The sequence below is a fragment of the Cebidichthys violaceus genome, unplaced genomic scaffold (genome assembly GCF_023349555.1).
Source record: "Cebidichthys violaceus isolate CVI_PGR_0920_01 unplaced genomic scaffold, fCebVio1.0.p SCAF_10, whole genome shotgun sequence".
In the NCBI taxonomy this organism is placed as follows: Eukaryota; Metazoa; Chordata; class Actinopteri; order Perciformes; family Stichaeidae; genus Cebidichthys; species Cebidichthys violaceus.
Window position 1 is genome coordinate 8,842,606 of NW_027176263.1, and position 17,011 is coordinate 8,859,616.

The following is a 17,011-nucleotide window of genomic DNA, read 5'->3' on the forward strand; positions in this document are numbered from 1 at the left end:
GAATAAGGAAGTCATGATTTGATGGCAAGTATGACATGCATGCCCATCAGTACGTTTATGTTGTGTGTGGTAAGAAGGAGCACATGCTTGCTCACCTCGTCTGGTCTTCGTGTTATTGCCGCTGTGTGTGCGCAGCAGGAACGAAGGGTGATGGTGAGAGAGGTGCAGTAATAAGGGTCAGTTCCATATAGTGCATACCGGGCCTGGATACAATTTTACTTTGGCTACCACATGACCTTCCTCCCGCTGGCACCCACTTACTGATAACAACACTCATCAGCATGTGAAAGTTGGTGCTTTAGGGAGTGCTGCCCCGCTGCTGGCCAGAGTGAAACGCAGTGGAAATATAATATTGTCTTTTTAAATAATCTGTGATAAACATTATTTATCTGATTAATTTCAAGTGCTTGTGGATGAATTACTCTTTTTTTTTTTAGCTCAAGTAGGAAAAATAATTTACATTTTAAGGATAAACAGATTCCCATAAAATATCATGACTGTATGCCTTCCCTTACTGTAAAAGTTTGGAGGAGCTGCTAAACATAACTGCCCATAGAAAATGTATGGCACATAAATTCCTTGATAGTCCAAAATTAAAAATAGTCTAAGAGGAAAAATGTCCAGTAGTAAGAGTCAGGTTGGATGTTATCTGCACATCCACAGGCAAGTTTATTCAGAATATATTCTGGTCTTTATGCTGTCTGATAGCTTTTTGCCTGCAATGGTTTCTTATTTGTTGACATGGAATACCCGTGTTCTCTAGTGCACACAAAGCTAACTAACTCTCTATCGACTTGTGTAGGTAAGGTTAGATAAACAAATGACCTGTGCAGAGAAAGTACTTACGGGTGCTCAACCTGAGCAAAGGCAGGATGGACATCTGTCTGAAACATGTTGAAAAAAACATAAAAGTAAGTGGTCATCAGCCTGCACATGTTAATCCTCTAGATGTTTTTTTTTTTTTGTTTGGCAGTTTGTTGCATGTTTAAATACCCTTGATTATATGGGTAATATTATTTTCTGCCATACTACACACAAGTTTCAGATTTAACTGTAGAAAACGTAGCATTTACTACATCTGTATATCCTTAACATTAATACGCACCTTGTAAGTGGTTGCACACATATCCAGAGCAGACCACCCCCTAACACATGACAACACTGATGCTGGCCAGGAGCATACATGAACATTGCACAACAGATCAGCATACGCTCACGAACATGAAATTGGTCTTGAAGTTTGCCTCAACCTCAGCTGCCCACACACCGATATTCACACATACAGTAAGCACACAGTGACATAAGAAGGCCTGTCCCGAGGACTCGGAGCAGCCGTGATGTTGGTCTTATGAGACAGCTCCGTACTTGCTCTGCCTGGATTCGCTTCTTTTTTTTTCCAGGGCCAAGTGATTTTTATCCCCTAGTTTTAATCCAGGAGTAACCGGTCAATTTAAAAGGATTCAATCTTTTTCACACGCATCATTCATCGGCAATTGCCACACAGGGACACAAACGAGATGTTCAAAAGAACATGAATTGGAACATGGGTGTAAAAGGACAGATGTGCTCTCTCAGATGTTCAAATGCTCCACTAAGATCCTCGTGTGTTCTGCAGCTTTCTGGGCGCCTGTCCACCTGCATGAAACACCTGAAACAGGGATGAAACAGGCGAGATTTTCTTTATACACTATTTTCATGTGAGTGATGAAAAATGTCCTCTCCAACGATTTGCATAGACAGGGCACCTTTTTAAATTAAATGGCACAACGGGGCTTTGCTAGGTAGCACATCCCAATGCGGCTCTGAATTAATATACATACAAATTTGCTCACTTGCTTGTACATCACGCACACTTGCCATGGTATTGCTGAACAATTCCCACACTTTTGCATTTGATTTAAATATCATGTAGCAATTAATTTAAGCCCTCCTGACCAGATGTAAAGGTGAATTCCTTGCAATACTGGGGTTTGCAGCTGGTGCACTGCATACTTACTAGAAAGCTGTAGCCTGTGAACATCTTGAAAGATATTTCCGTCATATATTGCTGTATTTATGTGTCTAGACTAGAGCAAATACACAAAGAGAAGGTTGGAACATCTTTTAAGAAGACAGTCTCAGGCTGGATTCCAGCTTTTAAGTTCACTGATGTGGACTAGTGATGAATGTTAGAGGTTAAGAGACATGAGCTGCGCCGACAGGAGAGGTGAGAGAGGGGAAGCTCACATGGTATAACAAGGCAGGGAGATCACACAGCTTACAGCAGATGCATGCGTCCCCTTGTTGATAAAATGTGCAGCATTCCATTGACATTTTACAGGCAGGGAATGTTGATAAGGCATGTTCTTACAGCAGTCTCCACTCACATCAGCAGTCACTCTGAATGCTTCATATTTATGTATTTCTGCACATTAATCTGGGGGCTTTGTGCAGTGTTGCATTTTATTAGAAAATGAGAGAAGAGTGAGAGAAAACACAGAAGAGAAGCATGAAGGTCATACAGATTTTTGTTCATGTAGTTAGGCTGTTAAATACACAAATACAACAGGATGGAAGTGTATTACACAATTTTGAGTCTCTGCAACAGTGTTTTCCCAAATTTGATCAATTAAACACCACATTAAAATATCTGACGAAATCTTTTCTGATTAAATGATTGTCATAATGTTTAAAGTGTGTGATAAAAGACTTGTACAGTACTTTGACGAAACATAATTGGTTGTGTTATTTAATTGTCATAAGGGATGTTCTCTAAGCTTTGTGATGCAGCCAAATGGAAGAATAGCAGGAAATTAAATCACAATAACATTATGAAATTGGAATACTTGATACAGACCCTCTAGATATGTGTTTCACGCTTCTGTCTTCTCCTCATTAATTACAATGGGAAGGACGTGTTTTACAGCGGCCCATTAAACACAATGAGCTGTACAAAATGTGCCACAATGATGCCTTTTTTCATGCAAGAAATAGCACTCAGCTAGTCACCTGCAAAACCTTATCTGGTTGAATTGTACCCTTAGTGGCTCACACTGTAGTGTGAAATACCATTCCATGTAATAATGACTGTGGCCCATTTTTCTGTGACATTGCATTGAGTGAGTTAGTTTCACTAACCTTGGGCAAGTTGTCTTATTTTCTAAAGTAAAATAAGCAGAAACTATTGTTAAGTGTGACAAACTGTTGATTTCCAGTATTAAATATGTATAAACAAAGTATGAAGTTCTTAGTTTATTCAGAAATGCACACTTTCCAAACAATATATTATGAGGCGGATTCCCAACGTTATTCCCCTCATTCCTTCCAGTTACCTCAACTCTGAGCACAAATGTCTTAGGAGGAGTCTATCTTCAGCTGTATGAGATGGGATTAGACCAGATTTCAGTATTTAGCCCCCTCCTTCTCCATCCTCTACATCCCTCACCCCCCTAATCTCCTGCTCCCATTTCATGATGACAGGAAACCCAGCGGGGCTTGAAGGACGCCATCTCAGCTCGCACTCTCAAGAGGGAATTTTCTGAGTAATATGTGGAGACTATGATTTAAATGCACCTCTAAGGAATTGCGATCTTTCCCCCCGCCTCTCCTTTCTATCGCAGATAAAGACAATGACTGTGAAGTCAGTGAACCATCAAATGTACGACAATCACTTTCCTCAGGCTCATTACTGCAGCGCACATGGAAGGAGCACTAGATTCATAATAATGCCTCTGCCGTTTCTCAAATTATGATGGTTTTCCACAATACCTATTACTTTTTCGAAGGTGAGGCGTAGTCATGAGGCTACTTTGACAAGTATCCCATGTGGATTCAAGACTTGTCTATACACGATAGTATGCCCTGGCAAAGTATCTTTAGTAATCTATAAGTAATTCATTACACTGTAGCTGAAAGTCAAATCCAGGGAAATATTCACAATGACATTATGCATAACAGGGAATTATGGATGTAATGATCCTGGGTGTTTGCAGCCCAGTAATCCATGCAGAAGAAGAATTGAAACAAAGTTTACTCAATGTGGGTGTGCAGTACCTTCTCTGATAGACGTGCTAATACGTTTCACTATGCAGTGTCTGGATAAATTAAGAATATTAAAATAGAGGTGGATTTTACTTTGATACTATTCAGGTATGTTATCCCCTGCAAAGGAAGGATCATTTATTTTTTCCTGCAAACAAGAGCGGACGTCTGTTATCGGAAATCCATCTCTACATTTTTAGGAAGCCATTTAGTAAGTGAAATGGAGGCTTTGCAGTTGTTTTCTTTCTTTTTTGTTGTCAATGAGCAGCGGTGACAGTGACTATCAGAGGCTCTCCTCAGTCTCAGGCAGGGCCCCGAGGGGCCCAGTGAGCTTGTTGTGTGCTGGTACTCAATCTCTGTGTGGGGGTTGGGGACTATTCCAAGCACTTTCTTCTTTCCCTTCTTCTAATTGCATGCATCCCTTTAAAAAAAACAAAAAAACAAGCAATGAAGGCACTCTGGCTAAGACAGCGAAGTTAATGTATTCCATAGAGCGGAGGAGATGGTGGAGAAATAATGACTTCTCTGGTGGAGCATTGCTCCCCTCGGTCCTCCTTTAGCTGACTTCTAGAAAGGGGGTTTTCTTCTGATGGAAGACACCTTTAATTGCAGTTTCAACTCTACTCTCTACCCTATTAATCATGTAAAATGGCTTAAGAAGAGAGACTACCGGGCCAACTGTCTGAGTACCTCAATTTGCTAGTAAGAAAGCTTATAAGCTTTTGCAGTTCACCTTTCTTATGCACAATCACTTGCATCATTAAGTGAATCCTGTACAGTCTGATTTGATGCTACAGGTGAGATTGTTGCCTGGGAGAGGTGCTGCAGGTCTCAGGAGAGAACCAGTGGCACGCTATCCCCCGTACTCCTATTAAAACACCTGTCCAGGGAAGGGATCTTATTCTCATCCACTACTCCTGTTAAGGTTTCAGACCCAGTAATTACCTCTCAGGTTTGCTCTGCACGCAGACATAGAACAGACCTGCATGCAATACCCCCAGGATTCACTGCTATGCAGCTTTCCTGTGTTGCTTGCTCGGTCAAGGCACATCAATGAGTTATTACCACACCTCCAGAGCAACCGACACATACAAAATTATAGTTGAATATACTTCCAATATCTTCGATAATGGAAAATAAATGCAGCTAAATACAAACTAATGTTAACCTACGTGGGTGGTGATGAAGTGTTTAATTCCATCTTCAGCTGAACATTTTTAAATATGTTTTATTTGTTGGGTGTTATTGTTTGGAAACCCACTTTTTTACCACATTACTTCATCAGCTGTGGCTATGGTAACAATCCCAGTATATAACTGTGATGTTTTCTGCCATGGTGATATGCATTTTGAGCAGATTCTAAACCAGACTGGCATATTATTTACATGCAATTCCATGTCATTTACAATATCACATCTCCATTGAATTTGCTCAAAGCTCAATCCTGTTTGCAAAATCAGTTGTTGGAGACTAGTGGGAGAAAATGAAAGCCAGACCAAGCCACAGTCAAGTACAATGATAAAAACTGGAAAAAAAAATTATGAATTATGTGTATATTATGTGTATATAATGATATGGAGGCCTAACCAAAAAAGCAAAGAGCTGAAGCACTTTAGTATTAAAGAAACAGTGTCCAAACACAGATTTGTTCCCCATGACATTATTCATCATTGAACTGTCACACTCCAATGAACAGAGGGTAGAAGTAAACACATCCATCTCACAAGTGATTGGACATTCCGTGGTTTGTGCTGACACAAGTCACTCTTACTTCTGGAGTTTCCCCGGCTCACTGGTACGATAACCTAAGACAGCCGGGAGCTGCCAACCTCCTCCACTTTTTTCAAAATGCATAAAAGCAACAGAGCATGTAATTTGAGAATCATCAGTAGAATACCATGGATGGTGAGACGCTCAAGTGTTTTTTTTCTTCTTCTGTTTGGACACCTTTGTTTTTGCTGTTTTATTCAGTCTTTCAATTTTGAGTAATTGTAATGAATTTTTCCCACTTTTCTCTTTACTCCTTTTGTGGGACCAATTAATCAAAGTCGGAATAGCAGTAATCATGGCTGCATGCATATTAACAATTCCTCCCATCTCTAGCCAGCTCTGCCACATTTACATTCACAACCAGATGCCATTTCCCTCTTTCCCCGCCTACACTTTGTTTCACTGAGTGTCAGTGAAACCAGAAGTGCCATTTGCTTGGCAGTTTGGTTGGCAGTTTGCAGTGCAGTATGTGGCAAAGCTAAGCTAATGGCACTGTAACGCTGAGTTAATAGCTGACCGTGATGAGGAGATAGCAGTCAAAGGCATGGGTGGGGGAGCTTCATTGACCTCATTTAGTCCCTCAGTGTTGATTCAGTCACACAAACATGAACGGTGAGAAGACGGCAACGATAAAGGATAATAGTCTGCGACTCTTCTAACGTATTCCTTTGCTCTTAATATGGTTAACATACAGAACGTGTGATGGCGATGAATGGTAGTAATATGGCACTGGTAAATACAGCATTGATTTTATGTCAGCCGAGACTGATTGTGGCAAAAAGCTTGTATGTGAGAGCGAATGGCCTCCTATCTCTTTTAGTCATAGACGGGGCAGCCACTCAGCTCGGATGATGCACCTGACCTCAAAGAATCAAATCTCATCATCTCCATATTGAGAAGGGACAGCGCTAGAATCACCATTACTCATCTTTCAATTCCAATCATTTCTCAATTTGTTCAAGCTCTTTGCCACTACAAAGCCAAGTGGTCCATGAAGAGGAACGAGCGTGTGTGTGTGTGTGTGTGTGTGTGTGTGTGTGTATGAGAGAGAGAGAGAGAGAGAGAGAGAGAGAGAGAGAGAGAGATGTGTGTGTATGTGTATTTGAGATGGCAGGACAATAATGTGTCTTCACTTTTATTAGTGTAACAAATCACAGTGAGTACAGCTTGTCATTCTCAAAGCTGTACATCAATACATTATGGGCTTGCCTCATACAGAGCAATATTGCCATGGCTAACATGGGGTAAATTTGATTTCATTGTTAATGTTACACTGTCAGGCGTGTTCGCTTTTCTTGTGGGTTACCAGGTTAAGAGCATTGACTTTCTATTTGCTATGACAGTTCAAAGGATGAATTTAGTTCGTATTTGCTCAGCCTTTCCCCTAGATTCTACTTGGACGTGTTTCTGTAAATACATTAGCCTATTTTACTTTTTCCACCGTTTCACATTTTAAGCATTCATTAATCTATCGTGGTTTTAGTTTAATTTCAGAAATAATGTGGATGGGAGAGAGGGTTTGTGTGCGTTTGGGACTGGCGCGTCGCAGCATGGAGTCACTATAGTTGTTGACTTTTGACACAGCTGCCCCAGCCCTCAGGGTGGGATAAAAATAGTCTCACTCTTCCTCGCTCCATTGCAGTGAGCCGAAGTACATCATCTCCCAGCTAACGCATATGGAGCACATTTTTGCTAAAATTGTTCTGCACAATATTCACAATAGTCACTTTTTCTTAAATATTTTTCAATTTGAAATATATTTTATCCATGTCAACTTTCAACAAATACATGTAATATTAGGGATAAACATGTTTAAGGTAATTAAAGTGGAATTGAAATTAATATTTTTTTTATTTATTTGTAAAATAGAAATGTCATGTTTTTGTTTGTGTTTTAGTTTTTTTCTCATACATCTTCGGTTTGGACTGACAAAAAGTAGATGCTAGTAATTGCTTTCTGCATTGCTAGTATCTTCTGCATTCATATGCAGAATCTGTTGTCAGATATTGGTTTCGGAAGCACTTTGGTTACCGTTTGTAGTCCGAGTAATATTGCCCCAAGAGACTTATCTGTCATCTGATTGATAGCCAATGGGTTCCGAGACTGATCACAGTTAGATGCAGCAAGTGTTCGAATAACATGAATGAAAAGGAAAGTCTAGTAGTGGGTATCACTGCTTCCGTTGGGGAGCTAAACTAACTAGCTTCCACTTTCTGAGTGGAGGCTAATTATCCTAACTTCCACTTTTTAACTTTTTTATTCCAGCTTGCCAGATTCCATTTCAGATACAAACTTAAAATGGACTAGAAAGCATGTCAGGTAACGGCTGCCATGAAACGAACCCAGAGGCTCGAAGCTTAGAAGCTGTTTTCATAGAAAGTTCCAAAAGCGGTTTTATCTTCTTGTGAAAAATGGAGAAATACGCATTAGCTGCAGTATCATTATAATTTCCTCACCCAAAAAGTGAGAATTAAAATTTCAGTTTGACTTTAACACTGAAGGGAAGTGTATTGCCTAAAAATCCGAAAATAAAGATTTTGAACAAGCTTAAACATACATGTTTGGGTGTACTTTAACATGTACTACCACACATACACTGTATACCAAGTGGTGCCTGCTGGTGTTTACCAGGGTCAATTTAGAACAGGCTAAGTCTGAAATTACTTATACAATTACTTACACATATCCCTGGCAAAGAAAACTCTTCCAGGGTGTTTCTCAGCTAATTATTTCATAATTGTTGTTGGTGCCCTGTTGTTGATGGCTTCCACAGCGCTTTGTGTGGGGCTTCATGAAATATTAAACAGACGGCTTGCCTTGTTCTGGTCAACTTAATTACCTTTTTCACTGCTGCACTGCTCTCATCTCCAGCCCCTTGTGCTTTCCATCGAAGCCTGTTTAAAATATAATACACATACACTCATGCTGTTTTTAATTATGTGCCGCTGCGGAAACATTTCCTTGCGTGCCACAGTGGGTGAATTGGTGTACGCTGTTTGTGGCCTTGCTAAGTTAACTTTAGTCCCTGATTTTTTCATTTTGTTTTGTTTTATGGAAGATAGTGTCTTGCTCTTTGTGTCTTCCAGGAACAAGAGAAGGATTGCTCTATTTTTACGGGTTTGCTTTCACCGAAAAACCACATGGACTCATAAAACATTAAGAGTAAATGAGCAGCAGGAAGCTGCAGATTGAGAGGCGAGACATATCATGTGGACATATGGAAGTCAGCACAACTGAAACCCATCTTGACTGGGGTTGGTGAGATGGGGAACCATATCCGCCTTTAAAATGTCTCTTTTTCTAGGAGAGCAACCACATTGTCAGCAGAAACACTCACCCCCCTCTTGTCCCTTGTTTATGAATAATGGATTCAGTGACCCTCCCTATATCCGCCATAGATGCCAGTCAATATTACTCAGGTCCAACTGAGAAACACAAAGATTTTAACTCCAACTTTACACAGAGCAGCACTTGACATTCAAGTTAAATATTGCAAGACCCATATGTATTTTCTTCATAGTCATTGCTCTTAGGGTAGACTGTCTGGCCATAGTCTTGTCTTTTAGCTACAAGAGACTTACATTGCAGCCAAGCACTCTTACAGAGCCCCTGGTCACAGATAGCTTATTCCCCAGCCTCATCAAAGGAATAGGGTGTTCGTGTGTGTGTGTGTGTGTGTGTGTGTGTGTGTGTGTGTGTGTGTGTGTGTGTGTGTGTGTGTGTGTGTGTGTGTGTGTGTGTGTGTGTGTGTGTGTGTGTGTGTGTGTGAGCGAGCGAGCGCAAATGTGCATAAAAATATTCCTTTGCCTCTCTGCTATAACAAGAGCTGCGCTATGAAGGCCGGCAGTCCTGCCTGTGCAAGAGCAAACAGCCCATGACGTGTCAGCAGCCTACATGTGCAGTGCACCTCTTACAGCGAGATCAAACAGACAGGCGCATGTTGTTCCTTTGTCCTCTTCTATCCCTCAGGTAAGCACATGAGGTGAGAAGAGCACCCCTGGATCAGTGGCCTCATTCTGCTCAGTTTATCAACCATGCAGCACACCTTACCTCAGTAGAGACGTTGCAGGGAGAAGGTTTTGTTTATGTTGCAGTAAATGTTGCACCATAGAAGAGGTGTTAAACTTTATGGCTTATTCTGCGGCTCTTCTAAGTTAGTGGTGTGAGTGATGGTTTGGTTTGCGTTTCCCAGAAGGGCGAAGCAAACACCTTGACAGCAGTAATTAAAAGTGCATGTGAGGCCTAATTCATTTTCTTCTCTTCGTCTCCTCCCTTTACTTGGCCTAATAAATCAGTTATGCTTGAAGTATCTGCTTCTTCTTAACTCTTTAATTCACCAGTGCATTTTGTGAAATAGCCTCGTGTCTGACAAGGAGCTGCTATAAAAGACTTAGAAAATTGTTGTGGGAATTCTATGTCTCTGCTGGATCCAGACTGAACTTAACACTCAAGTCAAAGTTTTAATCTTCCTTCGCCACTGAAGCATTATAATGTCTGATCAGGTATGAAGCTAAAACATCTACATATACGGTATAGCTGAGGGCCACTATAGGTTATGCGGGCATTTTGCATTTGGCAGCTCCGTATTGGCTTAAACTCTAGGGGAAATTAAGAGTCGTGTATGAAGGGGAGTCAATCGTAATAAGATGAAAAGATGTTTTTTTTTAGGTTGGTTTAAGATAAGGACATGTCATCAAAGTATTGTATCGTTGTCAAAGGTCTCAACAAAGGCCACCTTTGTATTGTAATAGATACTCTGCCCCCCTTTCGTCCATGTAGTAGATTCCGAGGCAATTATAGTCCACATAGCCACGGTTATTTATATGAAAATGTAACTGCTGTTGAGCGCCACTGTTGCCCACCACCCTTTAGTCAATAGCAACACAAATCGATGTCCGGCCAGCCAGTCAGACAGTCTGTGTGTGTTTTGCTTTTGTAATCTATAAACATCCACTCCGTAAACTCCCAAACCTGGGTTCCCGTGGCCATTATTATGGTATTTCCAAGCTGGAAGTAATTGTATAATCATTACCACTTCATGAAATCTTAATAGGCGCTGAAGATTAGAGACAAAGTAATGGCATGAGCCGGGAACTTGTGACTCCATCAGTAGTAAAACAGATAGCGGAGAAAAGTTTTTGTGTCTGTCCAGAACTAACTCGCTGTGCTGTCTATGTCTATGAATGTTTTGGTTTTAGGATTTTGTCGTCAACCTGTTAACAAAAGTCCCCACTAGATGTAACATTTAAACACATGTCAATAGTGACTACAGATTACAATTATTTGATGAAAAATTTAACAATTAAAAAAAAACTTGCGTGTTGCAATTCACAGTTGCAGACCTGGTGGCGTGTAAACACCTCATCTTGTAAGACATGTAAGTGAATTTATTGTTTAAAGAATTAAAGCCACGCTACTGCTTAAATTAACGTTTACATGCAATTGTATGTGTCAAAGAGGGTGGGCTGACATTTTATCAAAGGTGGAACCTGACAGGTTTGATAACTCTCTGCTCCTCTGGGAACTTCCTAACACACCCGGGAAAGAGGAAAACGCAGTCGGGGAGGAGAGAAGCAGCAGTGAACTACTCGCCCACAAGGCCTTATCAGCCTGTCGTATTATTTCAACACAAAGAACCACAGAGGGCTTATCTCACGGCCATCTCACGGATAAGGTCTGCTGCCACAAACAAAAATAAAAGACAAAAAGAAGGGTGTGAGACAGCAAAATGACAAAGCGGAGCAAGGCTCCCTCAGTATGTTGGCCTTTTATTACCTTTCCCTGCAAGATGACTGATAAAAACCCAAAGACAATGGAGGCGGGGAGGAGAAAGGATGAAACTGAAAAGATAAAGAGTAAGGACCCAAACATTTCATTAAAGGAAAAGCCTGATGTTGGCACAGGAGGAGGAGGATAAGATGAAATGAGGGCTGTAGTTGGATTAAGTCTGTTAAAGGACACGAGTATACATGATTTCCTATCCATCCCCCTCTTCTAAACTGCTTCTGTGTTGTCTGTGTTTTGGGAAAACTACTGACAGCTTGTCAGGTACAGCTTGGTCCTCAGAACCTCTGTGACCATGTATTGCTGGCCGTCAGACTTTCAGATAAACAATATTATGCATGTATGAGTGTGTGTGTGTGTGTGTGTGTGTGTGTGTGTGTGTGTGTGTGTGTGTGTGTGTGTGTGTGTGTGTGTGTGTGTGTGTGTGTGTGTGTGTGTGTGTGTGTGTGTGTGTGTGTGTGTGTGTGTGCGCGCGCGTGTGCGCGTTCGCGTGCGCGTGCGCGCACGCTCCTCACAGTTGGACGTTGTTCAGCATGGGACTTTTTTTTCCTTTTCATCTCTTTTTTTTTTTTCAGGAGATAGCATGGCATGCATGAAAGATCTAAGTCTGTGTAGACACCCGCCGTGGGGGGTGAGCCATATATGTTACTGGTCCACGGACTTGTCTTTTTCCTTGCTCTTTATTCCAATAGGCTTTGTTACAGTCAACAGCGAGAGTGACAAGAAGATTAAAAAAAGAAGTGTTCAGGAACAGCATGTCATACCTGCTTCCTCTTCCTCCCTCAGCTCTGTGCTCCACTAGGCGGAGTTGCAGGCCAGCATGGACACAGAGGTCCAGACATTTCTAATGCACAACATTTATCATCATGGCAGTAGTGCTTGCCACCCTGGCCCGATCGCTTCCCCGTCATAAACCACAACTCCGGAAGAATGCTGAGTCAGGACCACTCTGAGATCAGATCAGTACACTAGCATATGGCAAGAGATGCGTTGGCTGAATATTTATAGCACGTTGTTGGCCCATTTTGATTCACACAAGTGTACCATACTAGATGAAAACAATATGGAAGGATTTTACTTGCGTTACCATTCCGGTAATTGGTAGTTGTTTTAATTTACAATTTCAGGACAGACCTTCAGTAAAGCCCAACAGTTGTGTAAGGCTTTGCAGGGAGCCATTTTAGTCCCCATGAAATCTTGATTTATCTGTGGTGGTTCTGTGGAGGATGGTGGGCAGCCGCTCTTATGCTGCCCGCCAACACTGAGCACCATGAATTTTCAGCAGACTCCTAGAAATCAGAGTTATAGTTGGCTGTGAAGCACTGATCACATGGCAGGGTGCGTATGCATGTGTGGTGTGAACACACTTGTGTGTGTGTGTGTGTGTGTGTGTGTGTGTGTGTGTGTGTGTGTGTGTGTGTGTGTGTGTGTGTGTGTGTGTGTGTGTGTGTGTCAGTGAGTGTGAATTGTTCAATAAACTCATCACAGGCCTCATAAAGAAAGCTGACATTTACAGCAAAGTGCAAACTTCAAGGAGTTGAGTCTGATGAAATCATGATGGAGGAAATGCTGTTTTAGCACAGCCACCTCAAGAAATGAATGAACGAGCGGCAAAGAAAGAAAAAAGGGCAAGGGAGAAATGCAAACAACAGAAAATAAGCAGCACTGTAAGATTGATATGCGCCTTGTATGGAGGAAATGTTTCACATACAGTACAGATCTTTAGTGGTCACTTGGACCGATGATTTATAATGCATCCAAACAGTAGCTGTTAGGGCCAATGCGGACAGACAGTCTGATAATGTAGGTCTAATTAAAACTCCCAGAGTGGGACCAGAGCGTATGTCTCTGCCGACCCACACACACCAGGCACAGCCATGTCCTCATTAGCACCAACAATGTCACCGGGGCTGGCCGACACGCTGCCTTAATATGTGGTAGAGAACATAACTTGCCCTTGCTCTGTGTGCTATCCCGGTGCTTTGAAGCCATCCTGCTTTCTAAAAACCAAGCCCTGACTGCTTATGTGAGCCGTGTCTAGAGACAAAGTTAATGAAGACAGTAACGTGCAGGGGAGCGAGTTACCGGGCTTCAGTCTTTGAAAGATTCCCCGTTCTGTGTTTTGGGGACTGAACATGTTGCCAGATTGGCAGCTGAACCTCATGGGCCACTCATACCTTTGATGAAACACTGAAACTGGTGAGGAAGAGCTGACAGGCACACTCCCTTTGGCCAAGTCCTGTCTTTTTTCCTGCATCTCTGTTGTCAGACTTTGTCAGATCTGTGAATTTAGTATTTGTGTGTAAGAAAGCCAGTAAAAGAGATAGAGAGACACCGCGTGTGTCTATGCGCCTGCTCCTGTGTGTGTTTCTGGGTGAGCAGTCATCTGATGAACTGCCTTGCCACGACCTAGGCTTGTGCACGCCCAAGCCAGTGAGATCCTGTTGTTGTTGTTGTGTTGGTTAACAATGCTCTCCCCCAGCACCACAACTCATGGAGCAGCAGTAAGAGGTTGGCAGACCCTAATGGAACCGTCATCTTCCAGATGAAAGATGGCCCTGCTTTGATGAGAGGGGGAGTTATGGGAGCTGTATAATAAAAGAACCATTTCCAATCGGTTCCGAAGCCAATTTAAGAGCTCTCAATGAAGACGGACGCTGTCATAGACAAACTGAGAAGCCGACAGTCAATCATAGCACTTCTCCTGTTTGTCAGGTAGAGGGACCTTTCAATGCAGTGCTCCATACTCCTGCCTTGAATAGGACAGGCAATAACTCAACCCAAAAGCTTGATTTGGGAATCAAAAGTCCAGTCTGCACTTTCATCATTGTTCCTCCTAAGTTTTCAGTCAAACTCGGCTGTGATGCTGCTCTCACGCTGTGAATGTTTTCCGACTGATTTCGTGCTCATAGAAAACAATGCAATCTATTCATGGTGTTTTTCTAACCCAGGTGGTACCACTTACTGTGAGAGTATAGCGATAATTGGTGGAAGAAGTGAGCAGTGCTCAGAATTATAAAAATTGCTGTAAATGGAAAAATGATTTTACTGCATCAGCTGTATCGGGCCTCGTTGCTGGGATCCAAATTGTGTGTGTGTGTGTGTGTGTGTGTGTGTGTGTGTGTGTGTGTGTGCGTGTGTGCATGTGTGTTGTGTCATTATGGCCAAAAAGCAATCCTTTCAGGCTTTTTGATGGATCACTGGAACCTAATTTTTACCACCAAAAACGGACTCAATCCTGGCAATAAGCAGCTATGTAATGGTGCCATAAATGCTGGATGAGTACTAGGACAGGTGTTTTTGTGTTTATTGCTAGGTAACTCCCACATCTGGTTATGTAATTGCTCAGCTCTCATACTGTGGCTTTAAAAACATGGCTGGTATGTATAAATATTGTGCCTGGTATTAGATACAGCGACAACCCCAGCAGGATTAAAAAAGCGCTACCTGCTAGATCCTCTAGCCTTTAATCTCAACCTATCCCTCCTTTTGTCACTATCTCTGACCACAGGGAGCCAGAGGAGGAGCTGTGATATCAAGTCAATGCATTCTCTGTCACATCCCCCCAGTATGATAACATAAACATCCAACACAAGCCAGAGACATTATTATGGTGATGCAAGCTGTATAAACTAGCATAATGCCTATTTTTTCCATGTGCCAAATATAATTGTGTTCATTAATATAAGCGCTACCAAAGTGATCAGTGCAAGCACTGTTTACGAAGCAGTTATTTTTCACATTCTGCTGTTCATATTGCTTGTCTTCACCTCATGATGTTTTTAAAAGGTGCTTTTGTTGTATATACATTTTCATATTTATTGCCTTAGGCTCTTGCATAAGTGATATACCTTCAAGTGAGCAAGGTCGACAGGAAGGGCTTGTCAACACTGCCTCTTTAAGGGTTGTGATCGAGTTTGGACATTTTTCACTTAAAAAGATTAATTGTACTGATCTGAAAGGATTAAAAGGAGTTCACTTGGTGGCTTGTTGACTTGTGTGGAAAAGTAAAATGCAAATTATGTTTTGCTTCACTCAAGTAAATGCAAAGAATATTACACTCATCATGCCCATTGTGTTACAATAAGCTTAGGTGGTGGCTCAATCTTCCTTTGAATTGTGAAATTGTCAATCTTAGCATGCACTCATGCTTTCAATTCGTCTGCCTTCTAAATTCCCTCTCAACGTCTCAAAGATGACACTCTCCATGGCCAACACGTCACCTTTTCAAACAGAGTTGGCAGTAACTTCCCTTTTATCTTGTAGTCTGATATTTATTTCACATATTTATGGAATCCGTTTGATAGTTATTATCATCCTGTCAAGCAGGACTGAGGAGTTTGTCAAACAGAGACGAGCGAGGCAGGAGGGCAGGAGACAGTGCTGCAGTGAGCAGCCATCTTACAGAGGAGCCTTATCATTCCAAATGCAAAAAAATGTGTAAGAGTCACAACAAAGACATGAGTGGCCATTTTCATCAGACGCTTGTCTTGTCTTCACTCTCTGCGCCGGAACGTACGGTGTAATACGGTAACTGAGTTGCAGCTTTCTCTGTCGCTTCCCTTCTCTGTTGCTGCATCTACAGTATCTGTCTTCATCTCTCTCTGGAACTATTAGAAGATTAATCAGGCTGTCTTGGCTCTTCTTAGACGCACTCTGCTGATGGTGCTCTTCCACAGGAGAGGCTTGTGGGTGGGTGGCAGCCATTAGAACATGGTAGCACTTTGATCTGCTGGGCGGATTTACAAAATTGCACTTCTAGCTCCTTGTCGAAGGGGAAGAGGTAGAATGTGAGAGAGAGAGAGAGAGAGAGAGAGAGAGAGAGAGAGAGAGAGAGAGAGTTGTTTTTACAGCCAGTTTTAATGTTAAACGTGGCCGCAGAGATTCTTGTTATGTTTTTTTTTTTTTTTTCTTTCTGAACAAATTTTTGGGGGAACCACATCATTTAGGGCTGGTAGAAGTCCCAAGTACCAAGTCAGGTTGCCTGCACTTTCCAACAGTGCTCCAGGTGAGTCCTTCATCTCTTCATGAATCTTTAAGAAGCTTCCTCGGTGAGACACGGATAAGAGAATTGCCTCCTACATGCCCTCCGCATTGTCAGTGTAATGACTACAAAGCGATATATCTCCCGTAACCGCCACCTCACCACACACACCTTGCTCTGTCAACTCTGCTTAATTAGCAGCACATAACGACCTGTAGTGAATTATTGTTTTTAATTAAACAATTTTACCGCCTCTACAAATACGATCTGTGTTTATGGCCTGGATGAGGGGCAGTCAGCAAGGAATCAGTTACCGTCAATTTTCCCCTCCAAGCTGAAGTGAGGGTGAATCAACGCACCGCCGCTGAAAAGAGAGAATTAAATCCAATTTCCATTACCGTGATAAAGTGATTACATCACATCAGAGAGTGCCCCAGAGCTAAGTATGGAAAT

General features: G+C 41.9%; 1 protein-coding gene across 26 annotated transcripts in view; it reads left to right on the forward strand.

Moving 5' to 3' along the window:
* Positions 1-17,011, forward strand: part of nrxn1a (neurexin 1a) — a 245,015-nt gene that overhangs the window by 163,173 nt on the left and 64,831 nt on the right. The window lies entirely within an intron of this gene.